General features: G+C 34.9%; 1 protein-coding gene across 1 annotated transcript in view; it reads left to right on the forward strand.

Annotated features, from left to right (window-relative positions):
• The window catches only part of Cntnap2 (contactin associated protein-like 2), a 1,999,509-nt gene that overhangs the window by 280,971 nt on the left and 1,700,973 nt on the right, over positions 1-17,565 (forward strand). The window lies entirely within an intron of this gene.

Consider the following 17,565-nt stretch of genomic DNA (forward strand, 5'->3'; position numbering starts at 1 on the left):
AAAAAAAAAAAAAAAAAAAAAAAAAGAAAAAATATATATACAGAATCTGCTGGAAAATGTATACACACATCAGGAAAAGGAAAACATGTACAAATACTTTAATACTAAATTTACAGACACATCATGACATTAATACAAGTTACCTTTGATTTCTACAACTAAAAGAAGTGTTCAGAGTGTTTACCATTAGCTTCCCCACATGTATTAAAATGGCAAAATGCTGCTTGGGTAAACTTGGTCATTGAGATTGCTGCATGTGCATTTTCAATTTCTCTGCAAGGCCTTGGGATGTAGTGAGTTTTCTGTGATGTACTCTTGGATGTACTCCATATGAGGGTAACACCATCTGTTGAAAAACATATAATACTTATTTTTCTGTTCCTGAAGTGGGTATACATTTTTGGCAGACTGTATGTATATATATGTATGTTGCATCCTGACAATTTAGAGTTAGAACTGAAACCCTGAAAAAATAGGATGTTTTTATTCAGATTGATAGACTTATCGACCATGGCCTATTTTCCTGAAGCATGCATACATATTCCACTTTGGATGTGTGCCTGTAAGAGTGCGTGTGTGTGTATATGTGTCTGTGTGTGTGTGTCCTTTGTGAATGTGTGTGTGTGTGTGTGTGTGGTGGTGAAATTAAAGCCAGGACTCTATTCCTGCTGAGTAAGTGCTCTACCACTGAACTATACCCTCTTCCCATGAAATATGATCTAATTCCTCTAAAACCTAAATCATCCCTATGGTTTAGCCCAATCCCTGAAATATCTTTCTCTAGTATATTCATGTTAATTTTACATTGCATTATTTAAAACAATGAAGATAACTTATAATTGCTGGGATTGTGTTACATAACCTTTTAACCACTTATTAAAAATAATAAAGTAATATATAATAATAAGTATAGAAATATATAAAAATAATATCGTATATAACTGATGACCATAGTCTCTCACCACAGATACGTGGACATTTCATTTTCATGAGTGAGCTTATTGCTGCTCATAGAAGAGAGAGGAGTGCGGGCTGGGGATTTAGCAAAGCGGCAAAGCGCCTGCCTGGCAAGCGCAAGGTCATGAGTTTGATTCCCGGTACTGGAGAAAAAAACAAACAAACAAACAAAAAAAAGAAGAGCAGTATTTGTTCTCTCCTTTTATATTTCATGTTTAAAATAACTTATTTGCTCAAAACTTTTCTTCACCTTCAAGGACATGCTCCGAATTACGTTACCTTTTCTCTAATACCTCATCCTTCTTATGAGGTGCTTAGTGGCTCACCTATCGATGCAGAAGCCACCAACTTCCTTGATATAAGTGCAAAAATTGCAGTTCTCTAGTTCTCACACGACTTTTAGAATGAATACAGGGTTTACTTCTTCCCTTGACTATAGATATATATCAAGGGTCTTGTTTGACTTTTCCATTTGCCTTTATTTCTCCCCTCCAGGAACATATCTCCTTCTTTAGCTGGAGTTAAATATTTCCAATAGACGACTGAAGCTTGCATGCTCTTTCCGCAGTACACAGCATGCATTCACTACACATTTTCAAGGGCCTTAAAACACACCCCATCTGCATCCACATGCTTGCTTATGTCTTTAGCATCCTTGCTTGTATTTTCTACAGATCACTACAAAGTCAGATCTCCGCCTTAGCTCCACGTAAATCAAAGAGAGTGACTCTGGTTAGTCGCATGAATTCCTGCTTGACTCTTCTGGAAAGATTATTTAAGAAAGCATCATTCTTAGCACTGCAGGCATATTAAGCATATGTTCTGCACCAATGGAAGAATCTCACATTCAAATTCTCTGTTCTGTTATGACATAGGCATTTTAAAACATGCTTGACCTCTTCTTCTACTGTTCAGAGTTTTGAAATTATGCAGTTTCAGAATAAGAAGCTTGGCAAAGTAAAAGTAAATACAGATGAGTATGCTTCATTTACAGTGTGGTCAGTTAAAATGTATTAAATCTAACATTCAGTAAAGTGTATGAGAAATGAGTGAAACTTATCCATTAACTGTGCTCATAAGAAACTCTTATCCAAATTCTATTTGGCATTCAATTTAAAATTCAAAAGATGTAATGAAAGTCCTTAAGGTAATGACTGTGAAATAGCAATATAGCCTGACATTGAATGAAGTGGATAGATGTGTCTCTTACCTGAAGAGATGTGAAAATTTAAAGTCACACAGAATAGACGGTCTCTGTGTGTGTATCTTTTATCAGACTCTCAGGAGGAAGTTATCACTAACTCCACCAAAATAGTACCTCTTTGCATATATTTCACAATTTCATATTTCATATTCATGTTTCATATTGTTTAAAATTTAATAATAATGAAAGCAGTAAAGTGCTTTAGTAGATTAATATTTTGTCCACATTTATAAAACCATAATCCTGAAGAGCCTATGTTTTATTTGTGATAATGTAAGTAGATTCATATCTCTGATTCAGTTTTAATTATCATATCATACCACTATCACCTCCAGTTTATGGAAAAACTCCATACTGGAATTTGAGACAGAGAGATGCCAGGTTAATAAGTTAAACACCTAAGGTGATAGTTAATTGCACAATTAGAATTTTAAAATTTATTTTAGTTCCCACTAGGTTTCAATCCAAAGGTTGTACTGACCACTTGCACCAATACTTCCAAAATAAGATCCAAAATTTTTAGGTATATTTCACTTAGTGAATAATTTGCAAAGAGTAAAAAGATAAGAATAGGGTATCCTTACAGATGTTTTATAGCTTTACACTCTAGCATTAAAATTTAGGATTAAAATTTTAACTATGTATAATAGGTACTAACATCTCATGGTTCAAAAACTCAGCTGTACAAGAACCTTTATCTGGAAGGCAGTTTAATTTTTTTTGAGCACTGTTCTTCTGAGTAGTAAATAAATGTCTTATTTGGGGTTTTAATTAAGTTTCATGGTGTTCACAAAGTGCAAGACAATTGATATCCATGTGGTTATCACATCGTCTCTCTCTCATAGGTGTTCCATGACAAATGGGTTAGTTTACTTTGTCTTCAGGTACAGATGCACTTAGACTTTTCTTTCTGTCTTTGTGGTCCTGTCATTTACACTGGCTTTCTTTGCACCTCACTGAAGACCATCCATGGCTTCCATGTTCACAAGATGATCCCATCTGTCTATGTCCAGCAAGCATCTTTCTCTACCATCTCTTTGGTATCCAGGAGTCTATGGAAGATGGAGGATGGTCCTATTTACACTTTAAGCTCCCATTTCTCTTTGTTTTGTTTTCTCCTTCACGAAGCCTAGACCACCAGGAAAGGAGACCTGAGGCTCTGCTGTCCATGTCTACTCTCTCCTCCCTTCTCCTTCCCTAACCCTCTTCACTCTCCAGACTTGGGACAAGGACACAAAGGAGACAGCGATTTTCAGATATGTATGGCGATTATTTTTCTCTTTGCCAGAAAGACTTGACAAAGAAACAAAGTAAACAGTAAATTTGAAAAAAGTTATGACATACTGTTTCCTAAGTTCCCCAGAAACTTCACACAATTTCATACTCTCCTAAATCATGCTGCACTCCTTAGGATATCTTCACATCTCTCACACTTTCTGCTTCATTGCTTATTCGAGTACTTTCCCAAGAAACTTAAAAAAGTACTGTGTGCATATACATCTGCAGATGGTAAGACTTTTGGAGTTTTATATTCCTAGTATCATGTTGAGTATAGCTTCACATTTTGGGGAAGGTTTTTAAAGCTTTACGTACAAAGAGTTGACATGATCTCTTTCACTGGGTGCATGTCTTGGAAATCCATTCCAGGAAGTTCATTCGGTCAAATTCCAAGGATGATTCAGTACTGTGTACCAGTGAAAACACTGGCAGCTGATGTTGAGTTTGTTCTTTCCAGATCTAGCCCTCCCAGTTGGTTCATTCACTATAAGAAAAAGAGCCCTGGCTGACGTTTAGCAGGTTACTACTCCAGGAGGATTGTTGGTGACCCACCTTTTGTTCAGAGGTCCAAGGAGGTAAAAGTGATGAAGTAGCCATGTATGAAGTTGTAGCCAACAGCTCTTCTCATTTGAAGAGTTAGGCTTTATATTATTGCTTCCAAGGCATCTTATGCATATCTGATCCTGTTCCTTTGTTAATGTTACTGGAAGTTTTTAGTATGTTTGCATTAAGACTTCTCCTAATACATCCAGTGGTGGGTTTTTAATTCTATCATTGTGGAAATTCATGCTGAGGTGGGTATAAAGAGGTAAAGGAAACTGGAGCAAGTTCTCAGAGTCTATCCAATCCTGTGCCAGGACATTCTGCTAAAAATCACTCCATAGACAATAAAATTGCTGGAAGGGCCAGATTTTCTTCCTGGGTTCACAATGTCTGTGTTTTCCTTGAGAGAAAAATAGAGCACAGGCCAAGTCATCCTTCTTGATGTGACAAAAGTATACTTACATTGTTTTATTAAACACTGAAGTCGCGATTATAACCTTAGGGCCAGAGATGCAGCTCAGTGGCAGAATGTGGACCTGAAAAACGTGAGGCCCTGAGTTTGATTTCCAGTTCCAAAAAAAAAAAAAAAGAAAAGTACACTAAAAATTGTTACCTTATCCCTCAGGGCTGATGTTACACATTTATGTATTTATTTATTTATTTTTGCTTTTTTGAGACGGGGTTTCACTGTGCAGTTCAGGCTGGCCTTGAACTCACTTTGTAGCCCAGGCTAATCTCAAATTCACAGTTATCCTCATACCTTAGCCTCCCATGTGCTAGGATTATAAGCATGTGCCACATGCCCAGCCAAGGCTGATGTTTTAATTGCAAACCAGGCAATATTAACTGAATAATCATGTACTGAGGATCTTTTGGATACATGGAAAATTGGAAAAACAGAAGTATAATTTGCTCCAAAATTCCTTTCAATACATAGAAATGCTCAAATCTTGCAACATAATACCACTTTTTTTTTTATTTTAAAGATAAAAGGAGGGAAACATTAACAGACATACAACATTTTACAACATATCACAAGCACAATACAGACAACACAGAGTTACAAACAAAGTGGTAGGGAATTAACAATGGTGGTTGTATTACATATTGATATCTTCAAAGTGGCTTCTCGTGAAAACAGATATCAACATGCAATACTGGTCAACCAAAGACTCATTGACAGTTTCTTTCAGCATAGAAATAGAAGACAGAAGAACAACCATGTTAACTATCCTGTATATACATACATACAAAATTTCTCCTTCTTTCCCTTCTCTTTTCCCACATCCCAGAAGCCCTTTACTCTTCAGTGGTTTCCTATCATTTCACAGTGTCTATCATACCTCCGAGTTTAAATTAACTCTTTCAAGTTTTACACTAGTGAAACAATGCGGTGCTTGCACATGTATGTTTGATTTATTTCACTTATGAGTATGGTCTCTAGTTGTGACCATTTAAATATAAAGGCCTCGAGTTTATCTTTCTTTATAGCTGAGTAATATTCCATTATATAAAAGTACCAAAATTTTCTTATCCAATTCTCAGTGGATGGACATTTGGGTTGCTTCCACATTTTAGCAATTACAAATTGTGCTGCTATGAACATAGGTGCACATATATCACTGTGATATGATGTTTTTAGATCTTCTGGGAAAATACCCAGCAGGGGGATAGCTGGGTTGAATGGGACCTCTAAACCTAGTTTTCGGAGGATTCTCCAAACTGATTTCCACAGTGGTTTCACCAGTCTGCATTCCCACCAGCAGTGGAGAAGGGTTCCTATTTCTCCACAGCCTCGCCAGCATTTGTTATTGGTTGATTTCTTAATGCTAGCCATTCTTACTGGGGTAAGGTGGAATCTTAGTGTTGTTTTAATTTGCATTTCTCGAATGACTAATGATGTTGAACATTTTCTCATATATTTATTTGCCATTTGTATCTCCTTGTCTGAGAAATGTGTATTCATCTCAGCTGCCCATTTTTGGATTGGGTTGTTGAATTGGGAGGGGCTGAAATTTTTTAATTCTTTATATGTTCTAGATAGAAGCCCTTTGTCTGAGGGACAATCAGCTAAAATTTTTTCCAAGTTTGTGGGTTTTCTTTTGACTCTGCTGGTGATTTCTTTAGATGTGCAGAAACTTTTCAGTAGGATGAGATCCCAGTTGTTGATTCTTTCAAGTGTTTCACGTGCAATTTGGTTTTTATTCATGAACTCTCTGCCTACCCCTATGTCTTTGAGGTTTTTACCTACTTTCTCTTCCAATAGATTTAGTGTTTCTGGTTTAATATTGAGATCTGTGAACCATTTTGACTTGAGTTTGGTGCATGGTGATAGGCTTGGGTCTATTTTCAGTTTTTGGCAGGTATTAAGCCAATTTTTCCAGCACCATTTATTAAAGAGGCTATCATTCTTCCAGTGAGTTTGATTGGCCCCTTTATCAAAGATTAGGTGGCAACATAATACCACTTTAATTATTGAAGTAGAATTCCCTTTATAATGTAAACCTAGAGAGATCAACTTCAGATGATGTAACAGAATTCCTGGGGAATATTTTCAGATCGCTGGCAGAGTAAAGAAAGCACAGAGAGTGTTTCTTTCCTTGTTAAAATCAAAGTGTTTCCAACTAGAGAATCAAGTAAGTGAAGATATGTGTGTATATGTACATGTATATATGTGTATATTTCTATGGTTTCTTTTATTTCTCTTTATGTATTCAAACAACATAGACAATTTCCAATATTCTACTTGCATCTTAGAATCAATTTCAAAATCTGTATTAAATAAAGATCGTAAGTCAAAGAATAAAGTGGAAGAGAGAAAAAGAATGAATGAATAGTGCAAAGAACATACACCAAAGCCTACTTCTTTTTTTTTTTTTTTTTGGTTTTTCTCCAGTACCGGGAACCGAACTCACGACCTTGTGCTTGCCAGGCAGGCGCTTTTGCCGCTGAGCTAAATCCCCAGCCCCAGAAGCCTACTTCTTAGTATTCATGTTAGCTGGAGTTTTTATAAATGCCGGGTTAACTTGAAGTTGTTACACATACCTGTGGCAGCTCTTCTTGTTAAATGGAATTCCAATATCTTCAGTGGGAAATTTATTGCCGACAACTCTTAGAAGTGATATTCTCTGAAATATTCAGGTAATGGGATCAATCTTGGTAAAGTGACTGAGTTGCCTCGTGCTGATTGGTACATTGCGAAAAGTCAGAATCACATTAACTCCAGGGCTGTAAGGAATCATAGATCTTTCTGCCAAATTAATTGACCTTAACTCTAAACTGAGAAAGATTTCTAAAGCCGGGATTGCCCTGAGGAATTCAATGTGAAATCAGTGGGTTACATGAAATCAGAAGGTTACATAAAAGTAAAGGGCTTCTTTAAAATGAAGGCTATTTTTCTTCAATAATGATGATGTTGGAGACACAGTATAAAGCAAAGACAGAATCAGAAAATAATCTTAGGAAGATTGTGGGACTGTGCGTATTTTAAAATCTCTTTTGAAATTATCTCGAGAATTATCTGCATAATCTGCTCTCTTGAACCTCTTTGCTTGATGCATGTGGCTAGGGAATGGTGAAAGAAAAGAAAATAGTAAATCAAATCACTTCTGCAACCAGACTAACACTTTCTTCACAAAGCTACAGTGTCACATTCACATCAGGGAGCATTTATTCTCAAAAACAAGTCCCCATTATTCTTTACCTCAGTGATCACTGTGTGAAGGAAAAAGGCCAATTAGTTCTAGGGGGAGAAATGAAACCAAACACGTAGGATATTGAACATTCTCACTGGGAGTCAGACATTGGTGAAGGTAGCTCTGAGATGTACCTATCACACACTGACTTATTTTCAACTCTGAATAGTTATTATCACACAGCAAACTGTGGCAGCTCTTGAAGGTTCTTATTTACAAGCCTAGAAAAAGATCTACTTGAAATATAAAGCACACACACACCTGGTACTCCTGCTCTTGTTAAACAATACATCCCATTGCTTTGATTTTCTTATATCATTCAAAATGCCCCTAGATTGACATGAGAGTGCACTATTTATGAAATTTACCCATTACCATCTCTGTATAGAGATTATAAATTTTAGACAAATTTTTAGGCATTCAAAAAGAAAACAGTTTGGAGGGCTGGGGATTTAACTCAGCGGCACAACACCTGCCTGGCAAGCGCAAGGTTCTGAATTCGATTCCCAGTACTGGAAACAAAACAAAACAAAACAAAAGAAACCAGTTTGCATGAGCAATAGTTTCAATACACAGCAAGACCAATTTTTATTTTGCTTTAAACTTGTCCTTTAAAATAATCTTCCAAAAAGAGGTAAATAAATGAAAAAATTATAAATGCACATGTCAGTTTGTGGAAGAAAATAGGTCATGTTGTGTTAGTCGAGTCATATTTTAAATTCACAATGTTTTGTTAGATTTATGCTGAATCTAAAATTTAGGGGACAAATGGAGATATTAGCATAATTTTAAATGCTCCTTTAGGTTTAACTTTTTACTGTTAATTTGAGAATGTATATCACAGCATAATTATGCCAAAAATAGAGCTTCAGTAAAGAAAAAGAGATGTGCTATTGTCTCAAGAGCTAACTCTATTATTTGTTCTGAGTAGGTAGCATGCACATTTCTGAGGTCAGTAGTCAGCCATGAGATCACTGTTTGTCTAATTATGAATGACCCTCCAAAAGACCATGACGTTTTATTTTTCACTCTTCTGTTTTATTTCTTTTAATGCCAATTTGCTATTTTCAACTTGTTCCCTGAATTTCTATTACTTTGCTGATCCTATACAAAAACCTATACAGACAAAGAATAATCTTTTCTTTGACATTATGATAACAAAAATCACAGTTTTATAAACTAGGAGACTCTCGCAACTGCAAATCAGGTTGGAAAATTTTTCGTGCCTCTTTAACACCTGCGCTATAAATTCAGATTTAACAGTTTGACAAAGTAATATTTCAAGTAGCAATAATCACAGAAGTGTTTGTGATAATAGTTTCAGATGCCAGGCAGGAAACTCTTAGAGTTAATAAACATCCTCAAATGGATTCTTTCTGCAGAAAGAATATCAGTATTGTTTGCCTGTTAGGGGATAGCAATCGAATTCTGTCAGAGGAAAAATTCTGACTTTCAATTTCTTTGTCAATTTTTCCTCTGTCCTTAATTCTCAGAAGTTTTAATTTACATGATAAACACATTATTGTAAAACGGATATACATTTTTGAACTTTATTAATGGTGTTAGGATCCAGAATTGAGAATGAGTAGAAGTTTTCTGAGTCTAAATTTGTGGACATTATTCAAAGGCATTTAAAAGAGTACCTATATTTTATATAAAAAGATTGGTGTTTCAAAAGAGCTCTTCAAGCAATGGGACAACATAGACAATAATCATTACTCCTTTTAGTAATTGATAGCGTGGCATTTCACTTTACAGAAAATCGGTAAAATTTGAATATATTAATGCTTTAACTTTGTATATCACAATACTCTCAGTTATTTACTGCTGCATAGTAAATTACCTCAAATATAACTAGTTGAAAATAATAGTAACATATTTATCATTTTGCTATCTATTTTAAAGAGAAAAAACGATAAGAAATAGCAACAAAAACAAAAACAAAACAACACAAAAACAATAAAAACAATACAGAAGTTCAAAACAAGATGATAGGAAATTAACATTGGTTGTTATATTACATATTTTTATCCTCAAAGAAGTTGCCCAGATTACTATATGTAAAATGTAAGATTGATCAAACAATTAAAGAGAATAAAAAATAATAAAACAAAACATTAGAGATGATACAGAGCTTCACTAAACAAGATGGTAGGAATTTAACAATAGTTGTTATATTGCATGTTATTGTCTTCAAATTAGTTGTAAAAATTACCAGATATAAGCAGGAAAATTGGTGAAGAAAAAAAAATTAAGTGTTAACTGTTCCTTTCAATAAGCCAATAGAAATCAGCAAAATTATCCTATTTTTGTAAATACATATATATTTTGCCCTTCTTTCTTTACTTCATTTTTTCCCTTCTTACTTTACTTTTCCATATCCCAGTTGTTTCTTCCCTTTGAGCAATTTATTGCCCTTTCACGATATCTATTGTATCTTTCAGGTTTTATTTACTCTTTCAGGTTCTTACACCAGGGAGACAATATGATGTTTACACATGTGGCTCTGATTTATTTCACTTATGAGTATGATCTCTAGTTGCATCCATTTACTTATAAAAGCCTCAAGTTTATCTTTTCTTTTATAGCTCAGCAATACTCCATTGTATAAAATACCATATCTTTTTTATCCATTCCTCATTTGATGGGCATTTGTATTGTTTGCAAGATTTAGCTATGACAAATTGCACTTCTATAAACATATGTGCACATATATAGCTGTGATATGATGTTTTCAGTTCTGGAAAAATACCCAGAAGGGGTATAGTTGGGTTACGTGGAAACTCTAACCCTAGTTTTGCGAGGAATCTTCACATTGATTTCCACAGTGATTTCACCTGTCTACACTCCCAACAACAGTGGAGAAGGGTTCCTTTTGCCCCATAGCCCCTCTAGTATTTGTTGTTGGTTGATTTCTTGATGATAGTCATTCTTTCTTGGGTGAAATGACATCTCAGTGTTGTTTTAATTTGCATTTCTTGGATGACCAATGATGTTGAACATTTTTTCATATATTTATTTGACATCTGTATTTCTTCATCTGAGAAGTGTGTGTTCATTTGAGATGCCATTTTTCGATTGGGTTTTTGAATTTGAGGGGTCTGATTTTTTTAATTCTTTATATATTCTAGACAGGAGTCCTTGGTCTGAGGGACAGTGGGCTAAAATTTTTTCCCAATTCATGGGTTTTCTTTTTATCCTTTTGGTGATTTCTTTTGATGTGCAAAAACTTCCCAGTAAGATGAGATCCCAGTTGTTGATGCTTTGAAGTATTTCTCACGCAATTTGGTTTTTGTTCATGAACTCTCTGCCTATCCCTATGTCTTCAAGATATCTACCAACTTTCTTTTCCAGTAGACTTAGTGTTTCTGTTTTAATATGTGGATGTTTGATCCATTTTTTTACTTTAAAGATTAAAAAATGTAACAAAACAATGAAAAAACTAACACTAATAATGAAGACAAAATCAAAACAAAGCACAAAAAACAAAAATGATACATGACCTCAAAACAAAATGATAAGAATTAACAGTGGTTGCTACATTACATACTATTATCTTCAGTGAAGTTGCTAAGGCCACCAGATGTATGAATGTAAGATTGATCAAACAATCAAAGACATTAACAAGTAATAAAAAAAATGGAAATGATACAGCTTCACCACACGAAATGGTAGGAGTTCAACAACTGTTCTTCTATTACATGTTGCCATTTTCTGATCAGTCATTCTTAGTTTAGTGCATGTTGGTAGACCGGGATCCAGCTTTAGTCTTTGGCATATAGAGAGCCAGTTTTTCCAGCACCATTTATTGAAGAGGCTATCTTTCTTCTAGTAAATATATTTGGCCCCTTTATCAAAGATCAGGTGGCTGAGTGTGTTTGGAGTTCTGTCTGCATCTTATAATCTGTTCCATTGATCCTCAGTTCTGTTTTTTAATCAGTAGCATGCTGATTTTATCACAGGAGCTTTGTCGTATAATTTCAAGTAAGGGAATGTTATGCCTCCTGCCTACCCTTTTTTTTGACCAGGATTACTTTTGCTATTCTAGGTCTCTTCTGATGAGATGAATTTTGGGAATGTTTTCTCTAGATCTGTGACATATACTAATGGTATTTTAATTGGGATTGCTTTGAATCTTTACAAAAATTTTGGGAGTATGACAATTTTCATAATGTTGGATCTTCCTATTTATGACTAAGGAATATCTTTGCATTTCCTGAAATTCTCTTCAATCTCTTTTTTCAAAGCAGTGTAACTTACACTGTATAGATCTTTTACTTCCTTTGTTAGATTGATTCCTGTGTATATCATTTTTTGGATGCTGTTGTGAAAGGTGGTTTCCCTAATTACTCTCTCAGTCTGTTTCTTCTTTGTTTCCAGGAAAGCTATTGTTTTTTGAGTGTTGAATTTGTATACAGCTACACTACTGAATTTGGTTATTAAATCTACGAGTTTTTGGTAGAGTTTTTGGAGTTCTCTATGTAGAGTAGCATATCATCTGCGAATAGTGATAATCCCATCTCTTCTTTTTCTTTTCTCTCTCTATTTACTAACTGCTCTGGCTAATGTTTCCATCACTATATTGAACAGGAGCCGTGACAGTGGACATTCTTGTGTTGGTCCTGAGTTTAAAGTGAAAGCTTTCAGTTTTTGTCCATTTAGTATGATGTTGACTGTTGGTTTGTCATAGATGGCTTTTATCAGAGTGAGATAAAGACCACCTATTTCCATTTTCTTTAGGATTTTTTATCATGAATGAGTGCTGAATTTTATCCAAAACATTTTCTATATCTATTGAGATGATCATACGATTTTTTTGTCTTTGGTTCCATTGATATGGAGTGTTACACTAATGGATTTGTGTATATTGACCCATCCATGGATTCCTGGGATGAAACACACTTGGTGGTGATATATAATCTTCTTAATGATTTGCTGCATTCTGTTTGCCAGTATTTTATTAAGAATTTTTTCATTCATGTTCATTAGGGAGATTGGTGTATAGTTCTCTTTTTTGGTTGACTCTTTCTCTGGTTTTGGTACCAGGGTAAAACTTGCCTCCAGGAATGAGTTAGGGAGAATTCCTTCCCTTTCAATTGCATAAAACAGTTTTAGAAGAATTGGCATTAAATTTTCTCTAAATTTCTTGTAGAATTCAGCTGTGAATCCATCAGGACCTGGGCCTTTCTCTGTTGGTAAGTTTTTTATTACATTTTCAATTCTGTGGGCTGATACTGAGTTATTTAGGATTTTTATACCTTTTAATTCAGCTTTGGTAGATCATATGTATCTAGGAATCTGTCCATTTTCTCTGTGTTTTCCATCCTACGAGAGTAAGATTTTTGAAGTAGATATTGATGATCTTCTGAATTTCTGCAGAATTCTTAGTGATTCCATACTTTTCATTTCTTACTGCACAAATTTGTGTTTTTTCTTTCCTTTTTTTTGATAATGTTGGCTAGGGCTTTATCACTTTTATTTATTCTTTCAAAAAACCAACTCTTTGATGTATTAATTCTTTGTACTCTTTTATCAATTTCAATTGCATTTATTTCTTCTCTGAGCTTTATATTTTCCTTCTTTAGCCTTTGAGCTTGACTTCCTCTTCTTTTTCCAGAAGGTTGAGTTGCAACATGAAGTTGTTCATTTGTGCTTGTTCTGTTTTCCTGATGTGGGAAAGCACCACTATAAATTTCCCTCTGAGGACGGTTTCATTGCATCCCACAGGTTGCTGTAAGTTGTATCTGCATTTTTGTTTGATTGTAACTATTGTTAAACTTCTTTAATTTCATCTGTGACCCATTGGTTGTTCAGGAGGGTATTATTTAATTTCCATGTGTTTATGGAGTTTTTGTGATTTCTCTTGTCAATATTTCCAATTTCATTGCACTATGGTCTGATAGTATGCATGGGATGATTTCAATTCCTTTGCATCTACTTAAGCATTTTCTATGGACTAGTATATGGTCTGTTTTAGAGAATGTCCTGTGTGTAGCTGAGAAGAATGTATGTTCTGATGTTATTGTGTGGAATACCCTGTAAAGGTCTACTAAGTCCATTTATTCACAAGTTTGGTTGAGTTTTGCCATTTCTTTGCTGATTTTTTTGTCTAGTTGATTTACCTCTTTGTGACAATGGGGTGTTAAAGTCTCCTTTTATGACTGTGTTACGGCTTATTTGATTTTTCATCTTTGTTAAAATGTGTCTTATATAGTTGAGTGTTCCTGTATGTGGTGCCTATTTATGTTTGTTTTCTCCTTGTCTTGCATTTTTCCCCTGACAAGTAATGTAGTGACCTTCTTTAGCTTTTTTGATGATTCTTGGTTTGCAGTTCACATCGTTTGCAAACAGAATAGCTACCTTCACATTCTTCTGGGACTGTTTATATTCATGGTTATAACTGAAATGTATTGGCTTATCTTTGTCATGTTATTTTCCTGCTATTGACTCCTCTTTCCCTCTTTTTAGTTGCTTGTTCTGCTTGGTGACTTCTTTTTATTGTTATTCTTAAAATTGTGGTCATTTTTATCTCCTTCTAGAATATCTTTTAGTACTCCTTGTAGAGATGGTTTAAAATTCATAAATTTCTTCAGTTGTTCTTTATCATGGAAATATTTTATTTATCCATTAATTTTGTTTGGTTTTGTTTGTTTGTTTTTCTTCTGGTACTAGGAATCGAACTCATGACCTTGCACTTGCCAGGCAGGTGCTTTGCTGCTGACCTAAACCCCCAGCTCCTTATCCATTAATTTTGAAGGATAGTTTTGCAGGGTACATCAATTTGTGTTGAAAGTCATTTTCTTTCAGGACCTGAAGTCCTACGCTCCAAGCTCTTCTTGACTTGATGGTCTGTGTTGAGAAATCTGCCATGATTCTAATGGGATTTTCTTTATATGTGATCTATTTCTTTTTTCTAATAGCTTTTAATATTCTGTTCTTTTTCTGAGTTTCTGGGATCTTCATTATTATATGTCTGGGTGTAGACTTATTTTGGTTATGGCTAATTGGAGTTCCATATACCTCACTTACTGTATGTCAGATTCTTTTTCCATACTTGGGAAATTTTCTGCTATTACTTTGGCAAACAGTCTTTTTATGTGATTTGCGTTGACTCATGCTGTTTCATTGACAGCTATCAGTCTTATATTGGTTTTCTTTTTGGCATCACCTTGCAACTGTTGAATTATTATTTGCTGGTTCTGTGTTATTTTTAAGATATCTTTCCTTTCTCAAACATTAGCTACAATGCTGTGTTCAAGGTCTGAAAGTCTATCTTCATCTTCATTCAGGTGGTTTTGCCAGCTTTTGATGAAATTTTTAATTTCCTGGATATCTGATTGAATCTGCTTTATGCATTCTATTTCTTTTCCATATTGTTCACTCAAGTTTCCATGAGTTTTCTATGCTCCTCTATTTTCTTATCAATGACTTCTTTGAATGTGTTGGAGCAATTCTTTCATTGTTGTTGTCATTTCTTTTTTACCTGAGAGATTATTTCTGATCTGATGTCTTCTGTGGCCTGATGGAGTTTTTTTCTTTACTTCAGTTGCTATCATTTCAGAAATTTCAGGTGTATGACTTCCAGGCTCTTCCATGTTGATGTCTCCTAGGCTTGTTCTGGGTAGGGTAGAGGTCCAAGTTTGCATTTTACTCCTTTGTTTTGTCATTTTCAAGATCCCAAAGTTCTCCAGAGCTTAGCATTGCTCCCACAATGGTAGGGGTGTGGGGTGTAGAGTTGGTCCCCTCCTGGGTAGCTCAATGGAACGCCCAAGGTTACCAAGGACCACAATAGTGGGAGCTGGGAAGCATGCAGAGTGTCTCCCCTCCTGTGCAGCTCTCCAAAGTTTCCAAGTTTCCCTGGGTCTCAGCATCTTCTCACAGTGGTGGTGGGTGGCATGGCTTACCTAGACTCCACAGGTCCCCCAGGCCCAATGTGCTTCTCTTATAATTTTATAAGCCTGGAATTCTCTCAAGTTCTACCTGAGCTGGTTCTTCATTCCACAGATTTGGGATAGATTTACTTCTTTGTTTGTATGAAGCTAGGAGCTCTAATTGAAGTCTCAAGAAAATTATTCACCTCTACGATACCTCACTTTTTCATGCAGTACCTCTACTTGGTTGGTTTCATCTATTTTAGTTTTAAGACAGAGTTCTAAACTTGATTTTTCCAAGGACATAAAGTGGAATCAGTAAGTTACCTTGTGTGAATTCCATTTTGGCATATTTTATTGTTCAAAAGAAATAACAGAGCCAGTCTAGGTTGAAGAGATGGGGGAAAAGACTTAACACCTGAAGACAGGAGAGATACAGTTTCACTGCAAAAGGCAGGTGAAATTAAACGTATTGTTCTGTGACCACCTTTTGTAATAATACAATATCTCTGCTTATTGGATGGAATGGATTCCTTAATTATTTGTAATTTCCCTTTTGGTGGGTTTCATTCAGAGAACCTATCCAGATCCTTCATGTGTGGTATGTATTTTCCACACTTGTTCCTGACTTTTGCACAACTGTACAGTCTATACTCTAGATGTGAACTATAGAGCCAGTCAAAAGGGCTTGCAATTGTACATTGCAAGTGTGTGGAGCATAACAGTCCATGCTCCGATAGGCTCTTTCCTATTGACTTTAATGCCTGCCTGTTGCTATCTGAAAATTCTTGATTTTTTAATGAAAGCTTCTACATTGTAACTTTGTACTGAATCCTACAAATTATTACCTAATCATGCTATGATGTCTAGACTGAGCATTCTATTTTTCACAAAATTCTACTTGACAAGTTTTCAAGCATTTTTCAAGACGCAGCTTAAATGTTACCTTGTCTCTCAAAATTATTCTGACTCCTTGTTAGAAGAAATGGCAATCATTCCAATACATTTTTGATTCTACATCTTTTTGTACAAAGTTCTCTGCTAGTAATAGTTTTATCATAGTTATTTCTGTTCACATGTTTTTCTTCATTAGTTGAGCTTTATAATCCTGATTTGTTCACTAATAGCCAATTTGTAATTTTCCAGTTCAGCATATAAACAGATATACAATAAATATATGATTGAATCAAAGAGCAAATAGTTGAATAAAATGTACTTATGTATTTTTCTCATTAAAATATTAAGAACTTTCCTTGTATATTTTATCAGATGAATTTTTGCTAACACTGCTTACTTCCTTTGCCTACCCAAATCATTATAATCATTATATCGTTATAATTTTTGTCCTATCTTTATACCTAATTCATATTGGAAATTGAAAACATACATTGCTCTCAGATATTCAATAGTTTTCACACAGTTGTTAGTTAAATTAAATATTATCATTAAAAAACAGCTTCCCAGGATAGAAGAACCATACACAGTTAGCCTTTACTGATATGCGATTCTGCATGTTTTCATTGATCTCTTAGCAAACTTGTCCACAGATAGATTTGAAGTTCTTGGAGAAGCTTCCATGTTGGGCCAAGTAGAGTAGCAGGTACCAAATTCACCCTTCCATAAAATCAAAAATAAAAACAACTAACTAGAGGCTGGGGATTTAGCTCAGTGGCACAGTGCCTGCCTCGCAAGTGCAAGGTTTTGAGTTTGATTCCAGGTAACGGAAGGAAAAGAAAAATGAAAGCAAGAAACTGATCAAATCAGAGGAAACATGAATTAGTGATTTTTTTCAAGACATTAATTTAAGTCAATAAAGCACCAAGACTTTTAACTTTGGGAGATGTTGAATATGTCTATTATCTTTGTTTTGGTTGTATTACCAGATTTTGATGTCTGTATACTGTCAAACTCATCAAATTATACACATTAAATATGTACAGTTCTTTATACATCTATTAACAATGGTATAATGTGTAGATACATTCAGTTCCAAGACCCTAAAGAAGCAAGAAGCCAG

Source organism: Chinchilla lanigera, unplaced genomic scaffold (genome assembly GCF_000276665.1).
Source record: "Chinchilla lanigera isolate Chin_1 unplaced genomic scaffold, ChiLan1.0 scaffold00090, whole genome shotgun sequence".
NCBI classification, from domain to species: domain Eukaryota; kingdom Metazoa; phylum Chordata; class Mammalia; order Rodentia; family Chinchillidae; genus Chinchilla; species Chinchilla lanigera.